At 48.6% G+C, this 20,740-nt stretch overlaps 2 long non-coding RNA genes across 5 annotated transcripts in view; one reads left to right on the top strand and one right to left on the bottom strand.

The window, feature by feature from the left end:
- Positions 1–5,334, bottom strand: part of LOC126545626 (uncharacterized) — a 36,370-nt gene extending 31,036 nt beyond the window's left edge. The window contains exon 1 of the long non-coding RNA XR_007602407.3: positions 2,286–5,334. This is a non-coding gene — a long non-coding RNA (uncharacterized lncRNA). The remainder of the gene's footprint in view (positions 1–2,285) is intronic.
- LOC129380558 (uncharacterized) overlaps positions 1–20,434 on the top strand; it is a 90,325-nt gene extending 69,891 nt beyond the window's left edge. For all 4 annotated transcript variants that reach the window (XR_008608696.1, XR_008608694.1, XR_008608695.1 and 1 more), the window contains one exon: positions 12,408–20,434. This is a non-coding gene — a long non-coding RNA (uncharacterized lncRNA). The remainder of the gene's footprint in view (positions 1–12,407) is intronic.
- Positions 20,435–20,740: the final 306 nt, after the last annotated feature.

Raw genomic sequence — 20,740 nt, 5'->3', positions numbered from 1 at the left:
CTTCTGAATTTCTAGCGGGCAAGCCAGCGTGTTCAGATGTTTGGCGCGTTTCAATTTGTCCACCTCGACAGGTTATGAGCCGCTGCTATTAATAGCGATTGTGCATGTTCGCAGGGTATTCTCCACTTAGAAAAGTATAGATCGCTTTTAAAATTTAGAGCAATGAAGACAGATAAAGCATAATAAACAAAACCACAAGAACGTATGAATCCGCAAGTACGAAGATCAGACTATCTACTTCCCATCATTCCCATGGTGGCTGAACGATGCAGCGTTTCCAAGATGGCGGCGCCCGTCAACTAAAGCTAAAGCCATCTATACCGGAATCAAACTCGACCATAAAAAATAACGTCTCGGAAGCAGCAGCCAACTACAACAAATATCGCCTCCTTAATTTATGTCTTTGCTTCCGTCTGTCGGTCACGTGATGGGGTCAGTTCCTCGGAGAAGCGTGTCACGCTGTCCTACAATATGAGAGAGCCATCGAATGCGCGCATAATAAGCACTCGCTAGATGCTTGTTCAGCAAACAGTGCAATGTACTAATATGTCACACTTGACCTTTTAGTTTCACTGAAGCAAATCCTAACGAGCATTTGCCTTTTCCAACGTGCGACAGCCTTTTACACCAGTAGGACAAGTGTTGGCTTGCGCATCAGGCACGCGTAGTCGGGGCCTCTAATCACGAGTCTCACTCTTTCAGGTGACGCTGTGGTTCGGTATCGTATATACAGGCACGTATACAGGCACCCAGAATTTTTTTTTTCGGAGGGGGGGGGGGGGGGGCGCCCAACCCAGGGTAACTCTTCTATGCAAATGAGGGGGGGGGGTATCTTTACTAGTACAAATGTGAATAATGGCCACGGTTCGCCATAAAGATGCGCAAACCCGCAAAAGAGAAATGAAATAAGGTGTATCTCACAGGTACGCCTGTGAGATTACACAGGCGTGCCTGTGTATCTGTGTTCTTTTGGATGCCTCGTTTACTGCTCTACTAAGTGCCCAAACCGACTCGTAGTGTTATATGGGAAGTTGCGTAACGATGCATGGCCGCCAATGCCATAAAACCGCGTAGAGCGCAGGACGCTGCGGTTCTAGACGTACTGCGCCCACCGCGAAAGGTTAGAAAACACCCAAATAAGCACAGCAGAGAAGTGGCTACGTCCGGCGGTTCGACTGATAACTGTAGAAGCGTCATTCAAAACACACAGAATAATTCTGTAGTTCCGGCGGCGTTTTTTCTACTTCCTTTTTAAATAAAAAGATTTTGATCCATAAATATTTTCACAAACAACGGTTACATATTTTTTTCGCTTTTCCTTCCCGTTTGGCTGTTGACTCGGCTCTCTCTCTCTTAGTAGATCGCTTAATTTCTCAACTCCTTGCTACTCTTGTTTCCATTTGCCAATTTTGCACGAAAAGTGCTGTACAATTAGGGAAAACCTAGACGACGTAACGGGTTACATACATATTGCTTATGGGTCTATGGTTATTGCAGGGTTTCATAATGGACGCTGTTTCTCATGATTTTATTTTCCACCTTATCTAATCCATATCACGAATATATGGTTTCGAGGATCTGCCAGCGCCGCGGCGAGCCGTCACTCGAGGGCATAATGAAGCAAAATGAGAATTTAAACGCAACTGGCGTTTTCACCGGCCTCATACAGACCAGCTCACTAGGAACTGAATCCTTTTCTGCTCCCTGGATCAGTATAAACAAAGAAGGTTCAACTAACGAAGCAACAGCGATGCGCGCGACCGTTGCAATAGATGGTGACAAAGGAACGCACCACGAGTTAATCGCGCGGGCACCGAATCGATGAGAAAACTGGCCTTCACACCCCAGGAGATGCCGATAACTACCGCCATCTATGCTACAGAAGCGGGCAGGACGACTACGATTACAGAAGTCCTGCCATTTCCACAGATTTCCTTCTTGGAGAAAATTGCCGGCACTGGTATCTTATGCCTTTGCTATTAATTCGCGCAGTGTCAAATGCCTCAAGAACCGTTTGAGGGCATAGGGTCAGTCCGCTTGCGTGCTGCTGCACTACTGATGCGAAGGACTAGCTGCTTCGCTGTAGTCACCTTTAGCGCTAACCTGAACTAGAAGAGCAAACCCCACTCAGCGCCGCCAAACTGATTCTATCCCGCTTAGCCAACAGAACACTCGGGTCATTCGTGGCGCCACGAGAAGAAGCGTAGCAATTCCCAGCTTGGCCATTCGGCGGCAATCCCCGATACGAGCACGCTTTCGCAGGATACAACTTAGACTTACGTTACCTTTGGGTCGTTCCCCCGGCTGAGACATGCAGCGTGTTCCCCGCCGCTTGCCCAATTGTCTCTGACACCATGCCGACTCTCTGAGGAGGCGCGCGCTGCGGTCGCCATTGCGCAACGCGGCGCGCGCGCCCGTTTGAAGTTGGCGCGCGTCCGCGCAGCAGCCGGCGTCGCGCGCACACGCCGTAGGCGGCCGCAGGACCCGCCTTGCGATCGTGCGCCCCTGACGCCCCGTCCAAGACACGTGGCTGCGCGGCCGGCGCGTTCGCCCACCCGGAAGCCGCAGCTGTGCCGCGCTCTCCGCGCGCCGCCCGAGGAGCGCCAAGGGCATGCCAAGGCCGCACGTGCTGCGTGCCGCTCGAATGACGCTTTGCCATTGTTACCGAGCGCTCGCTCAAATGTTGGGCGCGTGGCGCGGTAGGATCTGCTGCTCTTTTCCAAGCGTCCGTTCTCTTGTCTCGGACGTCGCCTCGCGTGCCTCTGACACTGGTTGATGTTTCGCATAACGGCGTGACAATGCTAATGTAGCATCGCCGCGGTGCACCATCCCTGCCCGAGTAGTAAAGGACACAGAGAAACTCTGCACCGTGACGTAGGTTAAGAAGACGAGCACCTCAATCAACTCGTAGAAGCGCATGTGAATGATACAAAACTGGAAAATTAGGGCAAAATTTAAGACCAACACTGGCTACACGAGTGTAGCTAGTGTAGGAAGTTGCGATTTTATTTTTACTTGTAGCACAGTGTAGCTCCACCTCCTATACGAAGCCATTTTTATAGCTGTAGTGTAGCATGAAAACTATACTTTCTAAAACGCTGTAATTTCGATGACTGTAGGCAGCAGACGGCAAACAAGCAGGCTGGTGTTGCAAACGGGTGGCGCCACTTTGTCTGTGACTGTCGGCGCTGCTATAGCGACGACAGCGAATATTCGCTGCAAGGACAGTAGTGAAGTGATGGTGTGACTGTATGTCACATAGGAAGGTGAGCTAATCTTCCAAGAAGATAAAATTATCTTACTTGCGGATGGTGCAGGCTGTTACGGACTCCGCGCTGTATCAGACGCATTAAGAAGTTGTCTTCGTGCACTGCGCATTCGCGATGTATTTCGCTGCAGTTTGTCTATATTTGTTGATGAAAGGAAAGTCGTAGTACACTGGCGTTTAGTTTCAGGCAAGGGCATATACGCAGCCAGTAAGTGCGGAGTCAAGCGCTTTTCGTGTGCTGATGCGGAAGACGACGCGCAGTCGGCTCTGACTGGCTAGAGCCCAGCAAGCCAAGTGCAGCACAGGACGTCATAGCCTCTGCCCAGCACTACACTCTTGTACACGAGCCCGCACGTAGTGTAGGTAAAAAAAAAAAAAAAAAGCCCTATTATACCGCTTTTGCTGAGCTGTTTAGCAAAGCGTAATGCACCGTCATGGACCAACTCGCTTCTTGTTTCTCTCGGGCACAAGAAAAAACTGGGGTTCCGTGATTTCCCCAAATTTCGAGAGGTGGACTCAGTTAGATTGAAAGTGAAAGGTTATATCTTTTCAACGAAAAGAGGGCGAGAAGAGAGATTGTCCGAACATTCTCCTATATGCTGCGTCAGTTTTTGTTTCCATTACTGTTGTACTAACCAAGTATATAGTACACCGCCGTGAGCAGAAGTATACGGACTACGGGAACGCGTGGCGAGCTGTATTGACGCACCTTATTGCGGCGCGGCGCCTACTGTCGAAAGTCGCACCAAAGCAGCGGAGCGCATCCTATATCATATCTGCTGGCGTGTCGTATTGCTTTATCTGATGACGTTACGGTGTTCGCCGACTTCGCTTTCTCTGATCTGTCACATCTGCGCCGTTGTTTCTGTGAGTGGCTACGGCAGAGCTGGCTCGCACCTCCGTGGCGCGTTGGATTCATTCGAATGTCTTGCGGCTAACACCCTCCACTGGCGTCCTTTGCTGACTTGCACAGAATACGTTGCTCCCTACGGCGGCGTAATATAATCGGAAACGCTTCCAATATTCGCTGCCGCGTAATTAAGAAAGGTTTTGCAGTCGACGTTGTTTGTCGCCCAAATGGAGTGCGACTAGATATCAATGGTGCCTGTGTGCACGCTAAAAAACTGAAAGGCGCCGTACAGCTGTTATCTTCTAAAACTGTTCAACGAAGACGATAGCAAGTAATGCACGTACAAATCTCCATATCGCAATAAAAAAAAAATATCTCCATAGGCCACTGCGGGAACACTGCCACGGGCCAAAATATATGAACAGGGCAGGAATATTCCGCACGCCGTATAAAGTTTAATTCACTCCTGCCCCTAGAAAGTAGGTTACGTTCCGTAGTTGGAGAAGGGGACAACCGGCAGATTCGTCTCTTGAGGATTCTTAGGGAAAGTTGGCGAGCTACTGTTGCTTTCAGATGCTGTTGACACTCTGTCACGGAGTCCACCTGCGCGACAAAGGACACCGATTGAGAACCATGCTTCAATACGCGACAGCAAATATTGAAGCGTTTCCGATGACGTAACGCCACAATAAGAAGCAAGACATTCCGCGCAATTCATCAAAAGGCGCGAGAGCAGGCAGTAGGCCGTGCGATAACAGAATGAATGCGTTGCGTGACGGGAGCCAGCTCTGCCGCACCCGCTCAGTGTAACAGCGGCGAAGATGCGAGAGCAGAACAAACGGCATGCCGTTGAAGTTTATAGTCGACGAGCAGAGTAACTTCAGCAGGGAAAGCAACATGACACGCTGGCAGATATGGTGGGACGCGCATGCGCACCGCCACTGTGGCGCCATTCTCGACAGCAGGTACCACGCCGCCAGAAGGCACGTCGACGCAGTCTATAGCCATGTCTAAGCTGGCACGCGCTCGCGTGGTCCGTATACTTTTGCTCGGGGGTGTACACAGGATGGTACAGCTGTGCGTCTCACAATATCTCGCAGTGCACAATCAATGTGCAGTTGTCACCTAAGAGTGACTGCAATTATTCACATATTATAACCCTTGAACTCGTGCTTAAAAATTTTAAATTCTGGTGTTTTATGTGCCATAACTGCGATCTGATTATGGGGCACGCCGTAGTCGTGGGGCGGGCTGCGGATTAATTTCGATCATCTGCGGTTCTTCTAAAGTGGACCCAATGCATGTTACACGGGCGTTTTTGCATTCCGCCCTTATCGGAATGCGGCCGCCGCGGCCGCGATTGAGACGACCTTGAGCTCAGCAGCGCAACGCCACAACCACTGCGCTATACCGCGGCGAGTAACTTGTGCTTAGCTCCACTGTCCTTGATCAGACCGCAACTCAGATTATACGAAAGTTGAGATGGGTTGAGATTTGACTTATTTTTATTTTATGGTTCACTTTATATAACTTCGTCTCCTGTCTGGTCTCCCCCTTTTTTTTTCCGCACCGCTTCCGCGCTCCCCTTTACAAGAATTTGTCTGCTGCTTTCGAGGCGTCTTTCACAGAGGTTCCTTAACTTCAGCAAGGTTTGCCTCCCCACCCAGTTTATCTTTCATCAAAACCTATTGTCTGTGTTGTGTATACTTCGCCTTTTATGCCTCGTTCGTACCTCCCCTCCCTCCAGTTTCCTCCCTTTATAATTATTTTTTTAAATTTTCATTTCCGCTTGGGCTGTGGGCGCGAAGCGACTATAAAGACAAAAGAAACGATGCGGAGCAGCCTACGGTTCACTACTACCGGTTGAGGCAATTGCTTACTTCTGCATAAAGCCACCGTAGCGCGGTCCCATCATGACGCGCTTACAAGTCGCGGACGATCCAATATTTAAGAATATGAGTGTTCTGTTCCTCTTGGTGCGAGTAGTGGCGCGGGCCATACCCTCGACCCATGAATCGTTTGCGCACTGCCCGCAGGAGCACCGAGCGCCTGAGTGAGGAATAACGCATCGACGAATCGCGCGTGGCGCCAGCGCGATTGCCCCTATTGCGTCGCCGACCTTGACCGTGCCTCGGCTAGCTTACGCTATCTGCGGTCAACTCAATGCGCCTTATCGGAGCGCACGTGTGATGTGCTGGGCGCGTGTGTCCCTGTGGCGTCTCGTCTATACGATGGAGCGAACTGTTACGCCCTGGAGCATTGCACCGAGGATCTCTAAGCATGCCATTGTGCGCACGCGTGCAACAAAAGAAAGCCGCGAAGGGCTTAACTGTCTGTTACCTTGAAAAACAGATGCGTGCAGCGCGTATTGGCCGCAGCCCAGCTGCTTGCGGGGACTGTTAAGACAACGGGTAGTCGACTGCTGCTCCGGTGCTGAGGCGAAAAATAAACTTCAGCGATTGTCAGACCGAGTCACATCCGCTATCTGCGCTGGCGTTTCACAATTGCGAATTTAGCTATGATGCAAAAGTTATATATGTATAGTGTTGCACTCTGCGTTGCATATCAGTTAGGTGCCGGGTGCTATAGGCAACCTTATCTGAATTCTTTGAGGCACTAAAAGTGACATACGATACCGTCTTTATTGTTTGGTTTACAAGATTACGAGCCATGTTGCAGGGGCACCTGCACGTCTCTGTATCGCTGCGAAATGCGAAAAAATAGACCAGCGCCAACCTCCTGGCACGTAGACAGGGCAGCTTCCTCTCATTCACTGCTGCATCCAACTACGCGGCGCCGCTTCTCGCCTCGAGGCTGTGCCGACCGGGTCGTGAACGCGGGTGTTCCGTGTCTGGGACGCTGGCTGAGGCGGTGGGCGCCAGCCTCACTCCTCAATGGGGTGGCAGAACCGCAGGGCACGCACGGCTAGCAACAGCTGGCTCTGTGACTGCACGGCTGATGTGGCGCGCAGGTGCCCTTGAATCGGCCTCCCCAAGGTCACCCGTGCCGAGACGGATCGTTAGATCCAACTTTAGCGCGCGTCGCTTGTGCACATAACTATGCAGAATCCAGCCATGCGGTTGGGCGTGTGCTCTACGCGTTCTGACATGGGTTGATAATGTGTAGAGCCTTACTTGGTCTTTTCGTTCCTTACGTGACGTTATCATGGCGGCCTTGCGGTTTGATCACGCAGATTGGTGCCGCTGGCCGCTCAAAGGTTGCGAATATGGGTTCTGTTATCTATCGGTGCGTTTATCAGTCTGTCGTCATCACGTTTCAAATCAGTTATTGAGTGGCACTTCAGTGCAAAAAGGATAACATTGCGGTGCAAACAGGAAGCTCCCCCCCCCCCCCCCCCCCCACGTCCTGTTTCTCTATTTTTTTTCTTTCTTTTGCATGTATCCAGAAGAAATTGTACTCATGCGAGCAGGTAATATAAATACATATAAACTTCGAAAAGTGGGCTTTCGCGAAACACGAGGGTTAAAAGCGACTACGCCGTCTAGTTCTATTTCTTGTCCTGCGTAGTGGGCGTTTTCTGCACTTCACGTCTCATGATGTACAGGACGGTCACCCGAATTCCACCCTGTGTGCCCACAATGGAACGTAATTAACATGGCCGTGACCCAGATTTTCATTTTACTACAGGCGACTATTAACACAGTAGTTCTCTCACGTCACTCACGCTAATTTGACTACACCTGTCCTCCCTTCCCTCGCCCGTGCTGTGTACTCTAATCGTGTGCTCCTAGTGTTGCGAGGAAATTGAGAAAACAGGCGCCTTTCGGACAATCTGTTCTAGTGTCTTTGCCCTTTTCTTCTTCCTCGGCACTTGGCGTTCCATTGCTCATTTACCAGTCATCTGAGAGCGTTAGGGAGTTGATTGTGATAATCAGAACACGTCCAACGTACTGCTCACGAGACGCGAGATTTTTTCACATCCTGTCACTGCTAGCAGCAGCAGCCAGACGAGCAGAACGCGTCAGCAGACGCCACCCGTCGTGAGAAACGTCGCGGAAGTCCTGTAGGGCATGGCGTAATGCTCTGTGATGGTCCGCATGTCGTCACTTCTCTCCTGTCGCCGCACAGGCACGCTGACCTGTTGCAGTGATGAAATCGGCCTATGCGGAAGCGCCGACGCGCTTTTTCTGGCTGCATTGTGCAAGCCGTGCACCGCCGCGCATACTTCTTGCCTCGCAGGTATCCCTCCCTGCTCGGCTTGAGCCACGCGTTTATCACCGCGAAGACGGGAGAAACAAACGCGCAAATGCTGCTGCACACGGCACGCCTGCATGAAAGTGAGTGCCAGATGTGCGTTTAAAGCGCCGGTAATTTACCTTGTTACTGAAGTGAACTTTTACGGACAACAAAAAAGGATATATATATACATATATATATATAAACGAGAAGAAAGGGGGTTAACCGAGGGGCCCGAATTTTATTAGTCATATCATAAGAAGCCAACAACACCAAGCCAAGCCTTGGTGTCAGTGTTTCTTGGCTTCTTATGATATGACTAATTATATATATATATGATCAGGATTCTTCGGCAAGCTTTGTCGCACATATCAGTGAATTAGGTTCAGGATTGCACTCTAGCATAGATCACAGTTGCAACAAAGTCTGAGTGTTCCCTTTTATATTGGAGCTCAGTATGCTTAGCGCTGACGCCTGTTGTGCATTCCACGTATATACATTAACGCTGCACCTCTTTTCCTTGTGTGTTGATCATAAAGGCATCAACACGAAACGTTGGCCACTTGTACGAAACACCAGATGACTGTTATGCTTCTGTCTGTCATTCCTGCCGATTGCATAGCATGAGCCCTGGGCAAATAGTTCTATCGTGGAAAAGGGAGTCACAGAGGTATCCCTGCTGTCATTCGTAGCCTGCAGCAGTGCCGCCGCGATCGACGCCTCCTTATGCTTCCGGGCCGTTTTACTGCTCTGCGATGAGCTTTCCCGCCGTCCTACTGCTATCACGGCCAAGCAAACTCTTGAGCACCGTTTGAAGGCAATGATGCTGCCACATTGCAGGGAACAAACCTAAATTGAAGCACTGACAACCGGTCAAAAGTCGCGGACGAATTTGAAGACGACGCTCGGCCGTCTATTTGCGTTCTTTTACTATGGAACCAAACCAACTAACACCAAGTCAGAACTTTACTAAAATTAAACGTCTACTTTCTCTGATGAAGCGACCCAACTGCCGTGGGCAGGTGTGGACAGTGAGTGTATCAGGATGCGAGCTGTACGGCCCACGTAGGCATCGCCCGTTCAGCCACAAGCTGCTCACGGCACGTAGTTATCGATCTCTAGTTCGCATTATTACTGACGATAGTGGTCCTAATGAGGGCTGTTCGAATATGACGATTGAAAATGGGCCACTGTGGGTGAAATTAAAAAATCGTTTTAAGCGGACTGCGGTCTCCGATTAAGATTACCATTAGCCTTAAAATTACGAAGCTCTGATCACCGAACGCCTGACACTTATGGTCAAGGCCACTGCGGAGAGGAGAACAGAAGGAAGGAGGGAAAAAAAGAAGAGAGAAAAAAAAAAGATCCCAAATCGAGTTCCGTGCGCCTGCCAACAGCAAGAATAGATCGGCTCGGTCGCAGGCTCGTCGCGCCATCTCTCGGCCGCCGACGGCGTAACGAACTTGCGGTTGGCGGAGCGATACACGCGCGGCACTTTGCCTCGAAGTCCTCCTCGCCCGCCGCTCCGTACGGAGCGGCGGGCGAGGAGGACTACGAGGCACCCTATCTGCACTCTTACACGTGCGTTCTTTCTCTACCTTCTACTACTTTTTTCTTTGGGCGAGGAAGTAAGCGCACGTGTCGGGGATCGCCCATGTGACAGGTGACTCCTCCTTGCCCCATTGCCCGCGCACTATCTGGCCGCGTTCTCCCCACTTCTACCGCCCTGCGGGGTCACCTTTCTGCGCTATCCGTTCGAGATAACGTTGCCGATCGCTTCCAGGTTGCTTGACAGCGGTTGTCCAAGCAAAGGCTAAAACAAACTCGCGTGGGCCTGCACTTCTTTGTGTATTAATTAGTTTTCATGCTCTTTCCTTTTCAGACGGCACGTGCGTCCGTATAAGAAAGCCTGCTTATGAGCCAGTGCCGCTCTAGCCTTTCAGTGCAGTTTCATAGAATACAGAAGTGTGTCCGAAAATCAATAAAGGATGACCCTGAACTTTGCTAAGGAAAGTTTTTTTCTTCGAGCCGCGCCGCTCCCATTTATTCCACCCAGAAAAAAAAAAAAAAAAAAAGAAAAAAAGAGAGAGAGAGAGAGAGAGAGAAGAATCGAGTATGGATACTACGCTTCCAGTGAAACAAGGGCTAGGTGTCATCATGCCGTTTTATTACATAATTTGTGAGCGTTTTTCGAATGTTTATTCTCTTGTTAGTACCTTCAACGCACGAAAGTGCACATTCGTTGATCCCTGCCCAGCTTGAGGAACGTAACAAATGCGCTGAAATCACATGCGTCCATGTGCTGACCATTTAGCGGTCACTTAGCCTTGTTAAGGCGCTAACAAAAGAATTGTGCGACCTCTCTCTTTTATATTACCTATTCACTAGTTAACGTAATATGTTGGTTGTGCTTAACCAATTGTATGTGTGTTTTACAAGGCAATCACTCAGTCTTGACATCGTCTGGCCTGACGCTTGGCAGATAATCCGGACCAACATTTCCATCTGTCGTTTCTTTATATCAAAGAAAGATGAAATAAACGTTTCTGAACGCAAGTACTCTAATTTCGCGCTTGCTAAGATGGGACTACTGTAATACCGCACAGCGTTGCTCACAGATTTATTCCAGGTAGCATATGTGTTAACATTGTGTACTTTTCGGCCAGGCTAAAAGTAATACCAGGACAAACAACGGCGGCTTGTAAGGGTTCTGTGTTCCTTCCTCACGATTCATTCCGGAAACAAGTATTCCTCCTGTGATTTCTTGCACTACTGTAGAAGTATAGTACCGTTGAAAATCGAGTTTATTCATTTAATAGAGACAAGGACAATAGATCACGTGGTAATCGCTCTCCACGTTCTTTAGATGCACAAACGTTTTTAACGTTTCTGTATCCCACTCTATAGTTGTTGAAGATTGACAGTGGTCGAACCAAGGGGTGTCGATGAAGCCAACGTTCGACAGTTGCTGCCCTGGCAAATACAAGTCCCTTTGTCGAAACGTTGGCTTCGGCGACATCTCTTGGTTCTAGCCTGTTAATCTCTTCAAGCCACCATCTTCTGAACTTCTCTGTTGCTTTGGATTTCTACGGCTGTTGGTGGTCCAGTTCTCGTGGACACCAGGATTTTTCATCGCCTGCTTTACCGACGTGCCACATATTACATCGGTGTCTCTCTAATAACTGCTGATATGTGAACTTATCGCTCCTGCTTACGGACCCGCCGCGGTGACTCGGTGGCTATGACATTTTACTGCTAAGCACAAGGACGCGTGTTCGATTCGATTCTTGGCCACCGCGTTCGTATTCACACGGGTGCGGAATACAAAGAACGCTGGCGTGCTTAGATTTAGGTCCATGGTAACGAACCACAGGTGGTCGAAATTATACAGGAAACCCCTACTACGGTGTCTCTCATTGTCCTTCTGTTGCTTTGGGACGTTAAACCCCCCAATTAAAATCAGATCGTTCGTGCTTTTAGTGTCACGTCAAACACCATATGTACGCCCATTTATTCTTTCTATTCACACAGAATTAATTTCTCTTAATTTCTAGTGTTTTGAGCGTTACGTTTCACATTATTTGGTGGCACTATGTTCAGGCACCTGGAGCTGCACAGCGGCAGCGAGGACGTTGGCTTCCAGGACAACGTGCTCCAGGCAGTGGCGTAGCAATAGGGGGGGCCGGGGGGCCGTGGGCCCCGGGTGCAAGGGGCCTGTGAAGGGGGGGGGTGTCATATACGTCTGAAGACACCCCTCTTTCCGCCGGCTACACCCGGGGGGGGGGGGGGGGTGACAGAAGACCTATGGGCCCCGGGTGCAAGACGACCTAGCTACGCCACTGGCTCCAGGACTGCCGTCGCACCGCTGACCGATAACATAACCTAAGCTGAACTTATTTCGAAAGCACATTGAATTTAACTGTCTGATTACCTCATGATTATCTCTCGCATTATAGTGACCTTCACGTGTCCTTCACAATGCTTATGGACGGAAGAGCAATATAAACTTCCGTTCTGAGTGAACACGTTGTAGATTTTGGGCACCTGTGTAAGAGTGGTCTTCTCGATTTTTTTTTTTTTTTTTTCTCGCAGTTTGTGACGAACGTGTGCTGGAGTCTGACGGTCCTGGCCCGGTGTGGCGGTAACAGCCGCGTCCGCGCGGCACCCCAGCGTTCCTTGTGGATTACGCCAAGGCAGAAGAGAACAACGTTGCTTCACGGCGGATACTGTGTGTGGGTGCCAGTGCGCGCGTGTTTTGTGCCATCGCGTTCTGTGTGAAGCGGGCTCCATGAGCGAGCGTGACCTGCCTGATGCGGCGGCGCCTGTGACCGCGCCGTCGTGTTGTGCATCGCGAGACAAGTGCCCCCTTTCAAGGAGAGAAAAGTGTGTTGCGTGATCAGTGGTGCACCTTTGCAATCTTCACACCTTTCGGATATAATGCGTTGGTCTCGCGCCCTCTGGCGTGAGGTCCACTGTAAATAGGTGCTCTGGTAAGTTCGGGAGGCATAAACTGTAGGAAAGCTAAAGTATAGAAAATGGGGTGTTGTGGATGAGGAATGTCGCGACGCGCGGACGAGACCAAAAGTGCACGAGTGTACCTGAAGCCGCCGCCTGTGCCGCGGATAGGTCGTCGTCCCCCACGGTTGCTTGCACTAATGGTCGCCACACTTTCACACTTCGCCCGCACCTATTCGAATGCCAAGAAATACCATTGGCGGTATAGTAAGAAAACGTAACACGGTCGAATGAGGGCGTAATGGCCCTGGAAGAACTCATAATAAGTAGCGAAGGTTTGCTGCGCGTGTTGCGACGTATATTCCGGTTCTGTGTTGCTGGCTGTCGCTGCAAAAAAAAAAAAAAAAGGAAGGATGCGTTAACAATGCGTGCCGCGCAAGCTCAGCGTCCAAGCGCGTGCTCGAGAGAGGAGAAAAGCCGTGCACTGTGCTCTTGGAGGCACGTCGCGGTCCGTCCACCTTGGGTTTCGACCACGGCTCTTCACATTGTGCTCTCGTTGTCGTCCGATCTGCGAATCTGGAAATTGCGAATTCGCTTCATGGGTGCACGCGGCAAGGCGAACCGGTCGCATGGCAACCGTTTCGCCTTGCCGTTCGCTCGTAGCACACTGCAGCTGTCGTGCTTCCGTAATGTTGTGCGTTTATTCGTTTGTTTTTTCAAAGCTTTATTAGACGAAACGCTCACGTGCACGCTCAGCACACATTTAAGCGCTGCCATCACGCGGTGCGCAATTCTCTGCGCTCGTGTACGTGCGCGTTGCTTTTAGGAAGTACCGGCCCGGTGAAACTTGCCAGCGATAGAGGCTGGTTGTGTGGCACCGCGACAGCACGTCAGTCTTTCGCATCGGAACGCACCAGCGACTGAATGAATGTATTTGCCCGCCGATCTCCGCCGTCATCATGGTCAGCAAGCGTTATAGTGAGACTAAACGACAACAAATGATTGAAATGAACGAGGAGAAAAAAAAGACAAAGCCGTATGATTATTACATTGGCGCTCGATTCGGGTCCGCATGACGTCTGCGCGTTGTCAGTGGCCGCGCTTTGCCTTTAGTACAACTATTAGCACAGTGACAATCTCAGCAGTTCCACGAACTGCCTGGATCTTTTCGTCTGCAGGCACGCGACCGGGGCGGCGCCTTGAAAGGCTCTCGGTTACAATAGGCTGCCTGGAATGACAGCAGCTGCCATTTTGCAGAAGGTTTCTTGACCTGAACTCTGATATATTGCCGACGACAAAAAAAAAATTAAAGAAAGGAAGAAGCACGCCTGCGCAGGATTCGGGGGAACGTAAACAATAGAAAGAACAGCACGACAGAGAAGGGCCGGTGCGAGCAGCACAAGTACAGTCAGAATCAGACTTCTCTGGAGCAGTTGAGCAGGCGGCTGACGGCTGCATGAGCTCTCAGTAGCTGCTGGGTTCGAGATATGTTGGATACGAGCGCCAGAAGCCTGCATGCGGCATGGCTGCTCGTGGCTATTTGCGTTATCAGCCTGTAGATTTTGTCACGAGGGGTGGTGAACGGAATCTGCGCTTTCTTCTTGGCCTGCTTCGGCGCGTGCAGCGGCCGCCGCTGCTGATAAGAGAGCGAAAATGAAACATTCGTATCTGGTTGAAGCCGAAAGAGTGGCAGTGTTTAGAGTTATACATTTTTGCTTTAGACCATACCAAAAGAGCGTAGCGACTTGATGAAACACTTCAAGCAGTATGTAGAATAAACGATGAAACTCCAGAAACAGTAAGAGGAAGCTTCTTTACCTTAGGGAACGCACATTAAAAGGCTGAAATTGTTTATCTGGCCTTTACCATACCGAATTTGACACGGCTTGGTGAATTAAAATGAAGCGAAAATCCAGAACTGTAGGAAGCAAAGGTTATCAATAAAAATTTCTTTTTTTTTTTAGAAATTGTTGCATCTCGGGACACTTATAAAGCGAGTGATAGTGCATCATACGGAGCTCCAAATTACACCGCTAACTTGGAAAGATAATTTTGGGGTACTAAGCTTTGTAATAACTTCAGATAGGTTATTTATTCTATACATCAAATTTATCCACTTCCCATGCTCTAAAATACGGCATTTTGCAAAACAAAGAGATGTGTTATGGTGCAGCGAGAAGCTAAGCATTACACATAATTTGATATTCTTCTGCACTTTCCAAAATTAATTATATGATTTCAAAGATATTATTGGAGTGAGTTACAGGATTTTTGAAAGCATATGATACCTCAGCATACCTCGGAGCCACTGAATGTGAAATCCGAGGTTTGCCCTTCGGTTAAGATTTGTTTTAACGCAGCATTATTCCATACGAGCATCAATTTGCTCTATTAAAAAGTTATTGGGCGGCTATTTCAACCAATGAAAGTAAATAGCTCGGCAGACATATCTGAAGCCGTGTTTCAAGTGGGTATGACATACATGATTTATTAAGCCTCTCATGAAAATACATAAATAAAAATAAAGTAGCACGTTCACTCAATCTGATCAAGCGAAACTAGAGAAAGAATATATAAGTGCACCACTGAAATGCACTAACTCAATAGACAACCTCGTCGTTCCATAACAGACGAGATCCTTCGAGGGAGGGAATCGTAGAGCGAATTGACGGGCAGAAGATGATAGCTCTCCCACTCTTCTTGAATAGCTACCCAGAGTTGGTCAGCTGTGGCTGTCGTTAAACCCACACTTCTGCTCAAATTTTGCCTCATCAGGCCCCAAACATGTTCTATCATGTTCAGGGCTGGGCTTCGTGCAGTCGCCACTCAAACGTTGAGATGCATAAGTTGTCCAGCAATTCTTTGACGCACCTGGCTGAGTGCACCGACGCTTCACCTTGCTGAAGCAAAAAAAAAAAAAAAAAGCCATCGGGAAATGGTTCTTCGAGCACGGAAGGCATCAGAGTATATTGCAACGTGTACATGTAGTCGTGTACATGCGAGCTTCGTGGAGCATCCGTCTTATCGTTGGCAGGCTGACATTTGTCAAGCCGAGCTCAGCCCTGATCTCCTTAGCACTTAGAAAGGGATCTGCTACTGGACGCAGCCACAATCAGCAGGTATTCCACATGTGACGTGGCCCTTTCAGGGTGACCATGTGGAGCGTCTTCAATGCGACCTCCTTCCCGGTACGCCTTCAAGACTCGGTTCACAGTTCCCATTGGGCGATCTGTCACATTACAAATAGCTCTATGGGACATTGTGCGTCCCATTATAGCGATCGCTCGTCGCTCTTTTCTGGTCAGCCGTGCACCCATCGCGCGAACAAGAGTGTTATAGTTCGCGTCAGTCGTTGTTTGCGTCTATCACTTCATGTGCTAATTGGCGTTGACGTGACCATTTACCGCGGTGCAGATGAATTATTGCCGTTCTTTATGTTTAATCACGTGTGGTTTTCAGAGCTAACGCAGGCATTCTTGGCGCAAATCTGCGCTTATCACGAACGGCGATTGTTGCACAAACGATAGCAAGCAAAAAAAAAAAAAAAAAAGGCTAACGTAGCTTTGACTGTTTCGTATGACAAAATTTACCGACCGATATCGCAGTTTGGCCGCGAGTATGCAAGCCGCATGCAGGCTTCTGGCGCTCGAATCCAACATATATCTCGAACCCAACAGTTATACACCGAGAGGCGGCGCTCGTGCAGCCGTCAGCCGGCTACTCGACTGCTCCAGACAAGTAAGATTCTGACTGTACATTTGTGTTATGCGCGATGCCTATTGCACTGTTCGCAGAAGGCAAACGTTGCTGCACAATGCCGGAACATGCGCGCACACGTGTGTGTCTTGTTGATTGTGGATCTAATGTCCAGGTTTAGCGTGAATTAGCACGATGAGCTTACGCGTCACTCTTGTGCGCTCACCATCTGGCGCAATCATTATCTTCATCTTTCTTGCGTGAAATCGCTTCGTTTGAAGTGCATGTTATACTAACATGACGAGTAGTACGCTTTATAGCCAGCTCAAGCCAGTCTAGCAAATACCTAAGAAGTGAGCGGGGAATATCTGGAGAGAGCTATGAGGTGCGTCCGACGCGACGGTGCCTTTCGCAGGTGTGAACAAGACGAATGACCTTGAAATTTGTATTTTATCTTGCTGGGCAATAATACTAACCCTTCCTCAAAAATGTACCCCTCAAGCCCGATTTAACATCCCAGCGAGAAACCTTTCAATAATATTGATAATGAAGAGACGATTGAACACGTTCTTTCGCAGTCTCTCCATGGACAGGAAAAGTGCCCAGAAAGGCGAGACGTTACGGAAACATATTCAGCGCTCCCCTTTCTGCGGAAGCATTAAATGCGCTGTTTTCATTGTGTAGTCGTTTGCAGTAGCGTCACGCGTACAACTTGCTCTCACGCTGCCCAGTTCACTCTGAAAATGATTGATACCTGAATAAAAATATCTTCCATTTACCGCACGTATACCGTGACATCCAACCTTTTTCTGGCCTCCGACACACTTAAGGCTGGCTGTCACGAACCTAATGCATCAATTTGTTTGAAAAAGTTCGTTAATGACGATCTGCTTTTCTCTTTCTTTCTTTCTTTTTTTTTTCTGCTTAAGCTTTTACCGATGCCGAGGAAGGCACGCTTCTCAGTAGGTTTTCTTTCTTTTTTGTCAGTTTTGTCAGCGGAGAGGCCTCTCCAGTGAGGTTTTCTTGATTACTTCAAACGCATTACAAAATACCTTTTCTTCTGCAATTTCAGTAATATAAATACTGCCGCTTGTGGGTATTTCAAGCGTTTCTCCCTATCCGCGCCGCGTTTTGAAGTCTCTGTATTGTATTGCAGAGGCTCTATATACGCTTGGCGCATCCTGTATCGCGCTGCAGCTGCCATTTCTTTCGAATGCCACGCGCTCAGTATTTCTTCAAGACGAACGCTGTGTTCGGCTCTGCACGACAGTCTCTATCAAAAAATTTTGAAGCCACTGCTCGCTTGAGCAAGTGAACCGAGTTTCAGCATTCGCCCTCTTACCGATGCAGCTTTGGAGAACAATTAGATAACTTGGCTTCCAAAAACTATTGACAAGTTTTCTGTGGTCGTAAACATGCCGTCACAGCGTGGATAACAAGGTATCGTTCTGCTCTGATTAATTTTAGGCAGGATGCATGTATACATTTCTTGATCCTCTGCGCAACATTTATTCAGTGGGACGTACAGGAACGGGCGCTCTGTCAGACACTTCCCCACATTTTCGTCAGTTCCCTAGGCTGCTGTCTTCTTTATGGTTGCCTGAATAGAATGAGATGAACATAACGAGAGAGAGAGAGAGAGAGAGAGGAAAGTCAACCAATCGAGCGTTTAGTTTGATACCCTGGACAGGAGAGAAAGGGAACGGATGGAGAAAAAAAGGAGAGATACTTGCAGTACCGCAAGTGTGATGGTGCGCTACTCTAGCGAAGGAACGGAGCAGGCATTGAAGACAGAAATGCGCAGCCGAATCTGGGGTCAAACCATTGTAGCGCAAATAAAACACACAAAATCGGAGCCCACGGGAGCTACACTCGCATCTAATTCATTAGAGTCCCCTACAAGACCAGAACCAGCAAAGCAACTCGAAAACGAAAGGCAAGGAAATTTAGTTTCTAAATTGACACGCGGAAGTATCGCTGACGCAATCCGTGCCTCTTTTCCTGATATGAAAAGCCTAAAAAAAAGAGGAGCCATTTTGCCCTGTGTAGGTGGTCGACCAGCGAAGCTGCTATGGTGGTATAAATTATGTTGGTGTAGGGTTTTGTTGGTACGTAACTATACATATAATTATGTATATGTCATTTATTCGAAATACAAAGAAATATCAGGCGCGCACTACGTCGTACATACACATAGCTACCGCCGAAGGGCTTTTACGACGCCGCTCTAAAGACGCAGGTGTTGTCGACGCAGCTGCAACGGAGCGCCGTTTAGACGCAGGTGGCCGTTAAACCGCGAGCATCGACGTGAGCGACGATATGCGTTGACCGGGGCGCAGTTCAAAGAAGTGCGCGAAACAAAACACGTACGTTTCTTTGCGATTTGCGATTTAGCATACTTCCTAGCTAATTAAATTTGCTGAATGAAACTTGGAAGGACTAGAGTTTTATTCTAGCGGACAAACGTCGGGCTGTCCTTTTCCCTCCTGTAGATACCCATGTATTGACAGCAGACGGGAATTCCACAATATTTACAACTTCACTGTGAACTACGTATTTGTGAAAAGTAAATAAACCTCGCCGTAATCTTAGAGTCGTCTTCGCGGCTAATTGTCACATAGTTTGTTTCGGTATAGTTTTCATAAAACAACAGTTACAGCCGTTTTCTGTACTCCCTCCGTAGATGCCCATGTATTGACAGCCGTCGGGAATTCTGTAATGTTTACAACTTCACTGTGAACTAATTATGACAAGTAAACGAAACTCGGCGTAATGATAGAGTCCTCTTCGCGGCAAATTTCAGCGTGATCTTTTTTCCAAGGTACCTAAATTAGATTTCTCCAAGATAGGTACATACTTTGATTGCCGCAAGGCGTTTTCTATTGGCCGCCACGATTTTTCCGAAAGGTAGCCATATAGACGGCTTCGCTGTAAAATTCGCGTGCAGCAGTTTCTCTGCTTCTGCAGTCTCGTGAAACCAAGGTTCACACTTGCAAATCCAATGTGCACGTTGGTGCGCATTGCCTTTATTCATAGGTGACTGTCTGTGCTCCCGAGCACCGTCAAAGGTTTTCCTCGCGAAAGTGAAATGGTTGAATGAAAGGAGACAACGTTCGCTCAAACAACAGCTTCCAGCGGTGACGCTATCTGGCATTGCAGCCGGCCGGACGCGTCGTAAACACAGTGCACAAGGTTACACAGTTCCTGAAAAGGAGGGTGTGCGTTCAGTGTGACGTCTTCACCGTCGCTTCACGCGCCGTCTCTTGGTCGCGAGCGCTGTAGTGGAGCCCCCCGAAATTCTTACTCATGGCGCGTTCACAACTCACCCGCAGAACTTTTCTCCGTTGACCCTGAACGCGGGCTGAATTTCTTCGCTGCTTATGCGTGAGGCTGAAAATCGAGACGTGCACTATGCGCAAGCCACTGCAATCCCCCTCCCCTTTATTTTCCTCTCTCTCTTTTTGTGAATTCCGTATTGCAATGTCTTTTTTCTTCTTTTTTTTTTTGCGGGCACATATACGGGTGTGGAAAGCGGCTGGGGGAAAAATAATCAAGGAAAAAAAAAAAAAAAAAAAGAAACGGCGTCCTTCACGGCTCGTGGCATTTGTAGACGTTAAACTCTTCTCCTGTGCTGCGTGCGTGTTCGCCCATAATTACTGTCGCACACTTGCCATGCCAACCGAGATTCTGATGTTCGTCTTGCATAAAAATAAATTTAAAGTAAAGGGGAAGGAAAGCCCGAACCACCAAGGTATTGCAGGCTTAAAGCCAATTGGAAATGAAATAATGTGGGGTGTGTTAAACAAAAAATGTACTTGAAAATCAAAGCCAATCGAAAGAAAGAAAGAAAGAAAGAAAGAAAGAAAGGTAGCAACGATAATAACAGTAGGTGCGGGAGTTAACAAGTTAAGTTAAAAGTGCATGAATGCGAGCTAGTTGGTACGAACCCATCGGGAAAAAAAAAGAAAGAGAGGAAGAAAACATCGCGAAATAAATACGGACAATGGAGGAACACGGGACAGGCGCTGACTGCTAAGTATTTGGGTTTATTGTGCCCAGACACAAATATACCTTTGAAAAGGGTTTTGTGGGCAGGTCGAATTGTCGTGCACTTCCAACAGCGCGTGCGTCAAGGATTAAAAAGTGAACCTGCAAGAATGAAACTAAAATGCTCTATCAGATTAGTGGCGCAGATACCTAAACTCTTCGTCAGTAAGAGCGATCGAAGCATGCTTCAGCGCTTAAAAATGAAAGAGAAATGAAAGGAAGATTCG

Source organism: Dermacentor andersoni, chromosome 1 (assembly GCF_023375885.2).
Source record: "Dermacentor andersoni chromosome 1, qqDerAnde1_hic_scaffold, whole genome shotgun sequence".
Classification (NCBI taxonomy): Eukaryota; Metazoa; Arthropoda; class Arachnida; order Ixodida; family Ixodidae; genus Dermacentor; species Dermacentor andersoni.
The sequence above is the reverse complement of the archived record's forward strand: the minus strand, read 5'-3'. Positions and strand labels throughout refer to the sequence as shown.